A 10,433-nucleotide genomic window follows, 5' to 3' on the forward strand; every position below is an offset into this window, starting at 1 on the left:
GTGATAGGCATGCAAATAATGTCCCCTTGGACCTTGCAAGGTGGGTGAGAGAATAGCGATCAGGGAAGATTTAGAGAGGCTCCGCCATCTGTGAGAATCCAGAAAAGTATACAGTGGAGGACGAATTGGTTTCCATTGCTGCCATTGAACTAGGCTTCTCTGGGACCCATCAATGGCCACTATGATGATAGGCAACCCCATTATTTTCCATATGCTTTCACTTTTCCAACAGAGCACAAAGGATGAAAACTATTGCCCGAACAGTCCTCATAGATCCCACAACGTAATCCAGACTGACAACCTCCACCTTCCTTCTCTGACTTTGGAGCAGTTCCATCATCATTGGTTCAGAATCCGTGGGCCTTATTGAATTACTAGCACCTTCCGTGTTCCCTTGGCTGCTCTCTTCTTGAATTGCCTTAGCTAATTCCCTATCAAGAAATTTTTCTTTTTTGTTTTTCTTTAAATCATTTGTATGTTAATGAAAAAAAATCTGTAAATGAAGATCGTTTTTATTTTCTCCGTTTCGTTTTAACAGATGATTATTTTTCTTGTCTGGGCTTGAACAGAGAAAAGCACCAGCAAGGCTCTTGTTGAAAAATTCATCTTTTTGCTGGTGGCAAGAGCCACATTGCAAAACATCATAAGCACAGCTGCAGCTGTTGTTCAGATCGCAGTAGAGCCAGCAACACTCCATTCCCCAACTCTTCTTTTCTTTTCCTGCCCTTTGAGCCACCTTCCACGAGCCTGCTGTGACTTACACGTGTTGAAATAGACTTTTAAAATCCCATAGGAATAACCCCCTTTCCCCATGTAGGACAGCAAAGAACCTTTCCCCTCAGGTGTCCAGAAGATAGTGTCCTGGGTCCCAATCTGGGCTCTGCTGGTCTTTGGGGATGCTATTGGTCATTCAGACCCTGTCATAGTCATTTCTGCTTTGGATTCTTACTCTGGGCATCCTTTTACCAATTTTTCTGTCTTAAATGCTACATAGAGACATATTAAATTGCTGTGCAGTTTTCCCTGCCTGTGATAAATCACTCCAGACTCAAGGGAAGGAGCTTGGACTCCTTAGTCCCTTGTGAGGGCGCATTTTCCTGTCTTTGCCATCATCACTGGATTTCTTCATTGCTTCTCAAGCTTCCTCTTTCCAGGTGTCCTTGGCATCTCCATTGCATAGCTCCATTTGTGACTTTGAATTTCCCAGGTTGTCTCTCCTCTGGCCTTACTGTGATTGCTTCCTCCACCCTGTGTAGCTGCTCTCCCCCTTTATCATCAGAAATCCCTGTGGGGGGTCCACCTGTTTCAGGTGCCGAAGCCACTTAAGTTCTGACTTTGGAATCAGGGGCTGCTCTCCCTTGGCGCTAATCCATCTCCTGGTGACTTCAGCTCAGCTGTTATTTCTCACAAACTAGACGGTTGCAGCACGGTCTCCACTATATTCTCCACTCCCCGCTTACTGAGATGTTTCACAAGGAAGTACAAAAAGCTTGTGATGCATTCTAGTTGTTCAAAAATGTGCTCAGCTGATCTCTAATTCTGCCCCAGGTGGAATTGCAGCCTCCATTTCTCTTTGTGACTCTTTCTGATGTTGGGGCCCTGCTCCTTACCATTAAGCTGCCTTTGCCTATGAGAAATTACTTTCCGTCCACACTGAGGGCCGGTGTGAGCACCGCCTTAGGCTGCAGAAAGGACAAGTCCCAGTGGACTGGGAAAAGAGAGTGCACTGAGTTTGAATTTCAGGTCAATTGCTTAGTTGCTACGTGAACTTGGTTAACTTAATCAGCTTCCCTGAACCTTCATTTAGTAAAAGAAGATAAGAACTTTTTGATTGTGTGGGGATTAAATGTGATAGTGTATGAAATGGGCCTGGCTCTTAGTAAACGCTTGACCAAAGCCCCTTTCCTTCCTTCCTGCACCATATGGTAATGCTTATGTGTGTTTGGACAGAAATGTCAATCAATGGATGATGTCATGGATTAACGGATCATTTATAAAACTCTAGCAGAACAATAAACAAGGACTCTACTTAGACCTTGAGCATTCAGATCTGGGGCAAGCAGCGTCAGATAGTAGCATTTGAGTTACGTGTACCTGCTTTCTGTTTGGACAAGAATCCTACCAGCTGTTTCTAGGGTGATGACAGGGTCTTACAATGGCACATGGAAGCACCCAACATTGTATGTGCACACAAGGCATGCCTAATGAATGTTAATCCCCTTTCCTTTTTTGCATAACTGGCAGGAAATGGGGCTAACCAGACATACAGGTGTAAACTAACTTCAAAGCCATCGGGCTGCATTGTGTTCTGGGCTCCTGTTGTGTGGATCCCTGGGCTGAGCACCGCCACGTATGATGCTACAGCGGCAGTGTGAGGCCAGATCCAGCAGATGTCTCTGTGATGCAGGTGTCCTCAGCCCAACAGGCAGGCCCTTGGGATGGTCTAGTCACTCCAGAAATGCAGAATGTGGTATTCGGGCACATGGTCTTGCTAGAGGCTGACCTGGACACGGTCTTGGGCCTGAAGATGACAAGTAGTGGAGTCTGAGTTGTATTAAAGGACCATGAATGAAGAAAGAAAGAAAAAGGAGAGAGATTTTTTTCCCAGGAAGAAGAGAAACTTCATATCTCAAGAACAGAGTGGATGGCTGGAAAGGAACGTGTTTAGATAAAGGAAAAAGACCTACTTAATCTGGGTGAGAGCCTGGGAGCTTGGCGGAAGTTCAAATATTGAACTTGAATACTAACACTCTTCACTTCCTATTGTTACCTCCATTGTTAATAGTCTTTTCATCTTTTTATGTCACTGGAAATCCATGGTATGTTTCAGTGCCTTTTCTTGGCTCTTTTCAAAGGGGATAAGTATAGTCATGCTTGAGTACTTGAAAGGGAAAAGTCCTTCACATGGCTTTAGAATTTGGAGAGGCTGCAGGCAGTTGCAAGATCATCTTGAGTCTTCAATAGCTCTCCATGTAGAGCTTTCCACGATGGTACTGATATAGATGCGTCCCAGGGATTTTCTATCCCTGCATGGCCTAAGTTTTCTGGTGAAGATACATGCAGCTACTCCAAGTTGTGGGTTGCAATTAGGGCGTTCACTGATCCAGGCAATGGTGAGGTGTTTCTGGTACAAGGAACCAGAACTGTAGCCATGCTGATAAAAGTGGGGATTCTGGCTTTGGAACTAACCGGAAACCTGTTGCCCTTTTTCCCCAGGACTTCTTGGTTGTAGGTCTGTGCACATAGTTTCTAGGTCTGTGCACATAGCTTCTAATGGAGCCACTCACCTGGCCCTGTATTGCTACCAACCAGTCAATAACTCTTGGCGAGCCTATGTCTTTGAGCTGTGCTGGGGGCTGGGGAAGATGCAAGGGAGGATGGGGCAGGGTTCCCATGCTTAAGGAGCTTACCATCTCTTTAGCATCTCTGAGTGGTTAATAAGTGGGTTAGCAGGTGGTTAGAAACCCCCTGAGGAGATCTAAACTCAGGCTAATGAGCTAAAAAATCATCATGTGCTTGGGGGGCTAAGGGGTGACCTGGAAAAGTTGGAAGAGACTAAAAGTGAGGCAGGGCAATAGTAAGGCTTTGAAGTAGGTTTGGATTTGGTTGGGTGGAAAATGAGCATGGGTGTCTGCAGCAGAGGTGAATTGTATGAAAGACGCAGGAATAGAGTGACATGTGTGGGACAGTGCCCAGAGCAGCCCAGCTGGAGCTGGCTGTGGATTGCAGAGGAGTGAAATTAGGTTTACACTGGTGACAAGAAAAATAAGTCTTCGAATGCCAGATTAAAAATATTTAAAAAGATGCAGCAGTTCCTTTTACAGGAAGCATGGTACCACTGTGCAAGTCCGTGTTTTAGAAATGCTCCTGCCATGTTCGAGAAAGGCACCATTGACCTTATGGCCCAAATTGAAACCTGAGATTCCTGACTTATTCCTCTCTCACTACCTCTGACCCTTACTGTTGACTGACCTTTGACTTCAAATGGCCATCCAAATGCTGGGACAGGACAAAGTGTGGCAAGGTGGGTTGAGACGGGAGAGGCCAAAGCAGGAAGACAGGCATGAAGGCTCCCACGGCAATTTAGGTGGAGTATGCCCTGGGACGTGCCCCAGGGGATTGGGAATGGCTAGGAACAGATGGGGATTGCACTGAGAAATGCTCCCAAGGGGCAATTGGAAGGCTTGGGGCCGGCTGAATGCAGGGCATGAAGCAAAGAGAGGCATTTATGAAGAATTTTTCTGGAGGAGTTCTTTAGCTTTGATGTTCAAGAACATCGTTAGGTCCCTAAAAGATACAAGGACTTTGAGGGGGAGTCAATTTAGAAGGAAGGATGATGAGTATAGTTTGCAACGTGGTGAGGTTGAAATATTGGTACAACACACGTGGACATCAAATAGCCATTTGAAAACCTGGGAGTGTGTCTCCAGGTGTTGGAGCTCTGCATCTGGTGACTGCTAAGGTGTGAGCCACAAACCTGGGACACAGTGAAGGCAGAGGGTAGAGAGAAGGCAGGGCACGGCCAAGGGCTTGGCCCTGAAGTAACAGACCGTGAAAGAAGAACTTGCCCGTGACCAGGATCATCTGAAGAGAGTTCCCCTTTACTTCAAAGTGGGGTGCCCCATTTTCTGTTATTCCTTCATAGGGCTCCAAGAATTTCTGTTCAGGGACAAGGGATACAGAGGCCCTACTGCTCCCCTCTTGGCCCAGGAGGTACTTTGCAACTCCCCAAGAGGATCCTAGTTGGTTTCAAATGCCTGGAGATCATCTATTCCAGCTCCCTTCATATGACAAGTGGGAAAACTGAGGCCTAGGGAGTATGGGGCGTGACATGCAAGGCTGTGCAGTTAGTGAGGGCAGGTATGGCTCTAGCCAGTCCAAGGACTTCAGATTTACTGCCTGTGCTTGTCTCCTTTGTAAAAACAGTGTGGGCCATTGTCTAAGAGCTCAAGCACTGGTGTCAGGCAGGCCTGGGTTCAACTGAGGACATCACCACTTTGTAGGTCTGAGACCTGGGGCAGGTTAACTGACTTCTCTATGCCTCAGTTCCCTCACCTGTGACATGTGGGCAATGAGATTACCAACCACATTGACACTTGTGTGGACTGTGTGAGGGGACACAGTCAGGATGCTGAGCACACTGACACCAGAGAAGTCTTCAACAAATTCATTAATGCATTAACTCAACAAATGACAATTGTACACCTTTTTGCCTCCTGGGGTCAGGAACAAGAGAGCAAAATCCATACTCTCTCTGCCTCATGGATCTTACAACCTCAAGGAAACAGATATCCATCAAGTGATATCAGAAACTGATTATCATCAACCATGATAAGGAAGGTCTAGGAAAAGTGCAGGACGCTCTAAGAATAAATAAGAGGGGGGCCTGGTCTAGTCCAGGGCTCAGGGAAGGGCTGAAAGCTGGAGGATTACCAGGAACCCCCTATGTGGAGAGAAGGGTGGTGGAAAAGCATCCTGGCCAGGAAAGGAGTCTATATGAAGACGATGAGGTGGGAGACAGGGTCAGTATGGCTAGAGTTTTGGAGCGTGAGGTAAGTCTGCATGCAGTCCCTAGTCATTAAGGACCCCCTCTCCTGACAGGATCACCCCAGTCTAGATCAATCCTTGTGAGACAAGGAGACCCCATTCCTACCAGTGGAAGGGAGATTCCAGGTTACTATACACCTGGTATTTGGAGTGTCTTGGGGAAGCCCAGGGTACCCTTGGCACCTGAACTGCCCCATCTCCAGTGGTGCCAGTTTTGGACTTCTGTTTAGCCTCCCCTTGCCTGCTAAGATAGAGCCCTGCCCCAAGCCGGGCCTATGTCCCTAGCCCACTACCCACAGGGGTGGATCCATCTGTACACCCTCAGGTCCCCCTGGGGCCCCATTCAGAGTGTAGCAGTCACCCAGAATGCTGAGATCATCTGGTAATAAGTAAGCCACAGGCAGAGTGAGATGAGGGAGGATGGGAATGGATTTGAAGTGTGGACCTTCTCATGAGGGTAAACCGAGAGAGGTGTTGCTCCAAGACAACTGCAGTCTACTTCCCTGGAGAGAGACAGCCTTTGTGTCCAAAAAAGGAGCCATAGTAATGTCTCCCTAGGAATAAGTCACCATCAGTGTGCTAGTGATAGGAATGCAGGGAGCAAGGAAGAAACAGAGCAACCACAGGCTGCACAGCTGGGAGGAACGCAGAGGTCAGTTTGGGTTAAGTGTTTCAGAATGAGGACTGTGAGAGGCACATGGCTGCCTCACCTCCCCGACCTTGACCATCGCACTTGGCTGGGAACCCCCTGCAGCACCGCTTTAGCCAGCAGGGTGAGCTCCTCTGAGAGCGAGATTTGCCGCTCCATCACTCCCTTAGACGCAGTGCAGATTTGCAGGCCAGTGCACCCCCCCAGGGTCCACTTCACCCCTGACTCATCCACTCACAGCTTCCTTCCACAGCCCTAACCCTGAGGCCCCTCCATGCCTTGTAGTTAAACTTGTCCAACTTCCACCCTATTTCAGTCTCTCTCTGAACCTCCCAAACACCCAGTGAAGGACGGACGTGGGAGAATAGCTGCAACTGAGGATGCTGTCCTGGGAGTGTCCAGGGCATCGACAGCTGAAACCCTGATTGAAGTGAATCCAGTCACTGTTTTCCATTCTCACAGATCCACGGCTAAATGGATCCATAGGCAGAAGACTCTTGCAGCATCTTTAGATTTGAAAGGAACATTAAAGTCTTCTGTCCTTGACCACAGACAATGGATTCCAGAATTCACCTCCTTGGTGATTGCCCTCATCATTTAGCTGAGCAGGAAACGCTAAGGACAGGGAACTTTCTGATAGATATTTATGGCATTCTGTGATATTTATTTTGAAGTTAAAAATGATTTAGTCTTTGATGCACAGATTTCTGAGGCTCTGGAGTAGAAGCTGACAAAGCAAGGCGGAGGATGCTCCGTGAGGTAGGAGGAAGCGATAGACGGTCCCTTGACTGTATCATAGGAACCCAGCTCAGAATTAGCCATATTACACTGATTTGTCAACGATTATCACAACTCAGTGGGCTAGAGGATAATGTCCCAATGTTATAACCTGTCACCTCACTGCCTCATTAAGTGGTGGAGCTAGAATTTGAAACCAAATCTGTGAAACCAAGACTATGGTCGTTCCACTAAGTCAAATTGCCTCGTAGTTATTTGTTTATGCATAGAGGCAATAAAATCAGAAAATGTATTTCATAGGTGCTGTCTCCTGGAGTCAAAAATAACGCACGAACGTAACACTCTGCAAGCCTCGAGTTCCTGTCATCATTTATAAGCACTCAGCAATGACAGCCAGTCGCACCTGTCACTCTCCTACCTTGAGGAGGGTGAAGGTGAGAATTTCTGTGAAAGATTTACAGGCTGAGATCAGAGACACAGGCAGAGTAAAGTTCAGACTCCAGTTCTCAAGGTCTCTTTTATTCCGCGTGCCAATAAATTCAGCAACCCTACTCTGTAGTCACATTGCTGTGTTCTCAACAGCTTGACAGAGCTCCCGTGTGGCTCCATCTGTCCTTTAGTCCATCTTTTGTATGTCCTTCTAGGAGCTGGCTCTGTGAAAGGCACTGGAGACCCAGGGAGATGGTCCCTGCCAAGCTGCAGAAACAAAGATGTAACTGAGTCGTTACAGAGCCGTGTGGCGTGTGTCTCAGAGCTGGGCACGAAGAGGATGGAGTCTCCAACTCCAGTTGGGGCAGAAGCTCCCTGGAGATGGTTCTAGTTCAGTGAGACAAAACACGTGTCCACAGGAGAACTTGAGAATGACGGGTGGGACCTGATCTGTAGGGCCTAGTGTGTCAGGTTAGGGTGTTTGTAATTTCTCCTTCAGCCTTGGAGAGCCTCTGAAAGGCTGTTTGTTCCCAACCTCTGCGTACTCCTGTATCCTCATATCCGGTCCTCACTGACAGGCTCAGCCATACTCCCAGTTTCTGATATGGGTTGACTGACACTGAAGTGAAGCAGGAGGTTCTCAGAGCCTGCCTGCTGCTAGTCCAACCTGACCAGGTGACCCCTGGCTAGAATAAGGCTTCTTCCTTTGCCGTGATGCTATGATGCTCCTGTTCTGATCTGCTCATGTCTGGGAAGGACTCCCCATTCTCAGGGACTAGAGGCTGCTCAGCTTCTGATCTAGTTATTGTCGCCTTGCAGTCTGAAGTCCTGGGCTCTGCCTAACTTTTGGGGTGGCCCTTACTGTATCTTGGAAGCTTCCCTCTGCCAACCTTCCTGGCCAGCTCCTTGTCTAAACCAAAGATGAGGGAAGATGAGGGTTATTCCCACTCTTAATATCTGGGCTCAGCGCCTACAGGTGGGTCAGCTCCCCAGATCTCTACCTGTCGCAGAGGTAGGCAGATAGCTTGAGCCTGGGAATAGTTTACTCTTCAGCTTCATTTGGATGCTATTTTGAAAGGCAGCCCTGGTCCTCTGCTTTCTTCTAGGTCATGCGGCGAGCCTGTTCAAAGCTGAGTGTGTTTCAGAGGTCATAATTCTTCTAAGACTTTTCTGATTAATTACTATTGTGAAATTTTATATTCCTTGGAGAGATTCAGCCAGGTATTTTACATAATATTAATATCCCAGTGCTGTTTGGAATATCTTTGCCATTTTGGAATATGTCTTCAAAATTTTTATCATTTTCATGAAAGTTACGTAAGTGGTATGACTTCTGAGACCTTAAACATCTGAGGTGTTTTTTCTGCAGCATTCGCATTTGAAAGACAGTCTGGGTATAAATTTTAGGCTTTCAATACTTTCCCTTAAAATTCTATGACTACTGCCACCCTGTCTTTTGATATTTAGGGTTGTTGAGGCGAGTCTGATTTTGGTTACCCTGTGGCGAATCAGGTTCTAATTCCTCCATCATTTATTAGAATGTATTCATTGAAGCCTGTCAGGTTGAATTATACGAAATAGCCCCTTTCTCTTCTGTAGGCCAAAATAGTTGAAAGCTGCAATTCCATATGGGTCAACTTAATATAAACATGCCTCCGTTTGTGTTAAACACAGCACAGGAAACCTGAAAATATCAGCCCCTGCTCCTTCAGGTGCATCCGGTCTGGTGGGGAAGCAGGAAAATAAGCGATTAGCAAGATAGAGTGTGACAGGAGCTATCATAAGGTAAAAACAAAGCAGAGGAGAGAGGGAAGGTGGCAGAGTTGGGACACCAGAGAAGGCAGCCTTACATGCTTTTCTTATATTCTATCATAATTCGCTCTTTATGTCTGAACTGTGTGCTCATACATTTATTTTCTTGATTCTTGATGGTTGAGGGAGATGAAGCAGAGGACAAGAGAAGGACTAGCATTTGGGCTGCTTCACAAAGCAGAATCTGGGGCTGGCCCAGTGGCATAGCGGTCAAGTTCCTGGGCTCCACTTTGGTGGCCCAGGGTTCACGGGTTTGGATCCTGGGTGAGGACCTACACACTGCTCGTCAAGCTATGCTGTGGCAGCATCACACACAAAAAAATAGAGGAAGATTGCCGCAGATGTTAGCTCAGTGGCAATCTTCCTCACACATACACACACACTCACACACAAAAGCAGAATCCTTGCGGTCAGAAAGCTACCCTGTTTTCAAGTTACATTGCCCTTGCATTCAGTTTATTTTTTGGTGAGGAAGATTTGCCCTGAGCTAACATGTGTTACCAATCTTCCTCTTTCTGCTTGAGGAAGATTGTCCCTGAGCTAACATCTATGCCAGTCCTCCTCCATTTTGTATGTGAGATGCTTCCACAGCATGGCTTGATAGGCTGTATATAGGTCCGTGCCTGGGATCTGAACCTGTGGACCCCGGGCTGCCAAAGTGGAGCACTCGAACTTGACCACTACACCACCAGGCCGGCCACTTGCATTCATATGTTTAATTATTTATTTTAATTTTAATTTAAAAGTTTTCTTACTGTGATTAGACCATTTAACATGAGAGTAATCCTCCTAAATTTTTGAGTGTACAATACAGTATTGTTAACTACAGGCACAGTGCTGTCCTGTGGATTTCTAGAACGTCTTTATCTTGCGTTATTGAAACTTTATGCTCTTGGAACAGCAACTCCCCATTTCTCCCCCTCCCCAGCCCCCAGCAACCACCATTCTACTCTCTGTTTCTATGAGTCTGACTCTCCAATGTGTTATATAAGTGGAACCATGTAGTATTTGTCCTTCTGTGACTGGCTTATTTCACTTACGTAATGTCCTCTAGGTTCATCCATGTTGTTGCATACAGCAGGATTTTCTCCTTTATTTAAGGCTGAATAACATTAAACTGTATGTGAATATCACATTTTCTTTATCCATTCATAGGCCAATGGATATTTAGGTTGTCTCCACGTCTTGGCTATTGTGAATAATTCTGTAATGAACATGAGAGTGCAGATATCTCTTCCACATCCTGATTTCAATTCTT

Source organism: Equus caballus, chromosome 1 (genome assembly GCF_041296265.1).
Source record: "Equus caballus isolate H_3958 breed thoroughbred chromosome 1, TB-T2T, whole genome shotgun sequence".
Classification (NCBI taxonomy): Eukaryota; Metazoa; Chordata; class Mammalia; order Perissodactyla; family Equidae; genus Equus; species Equus caballus.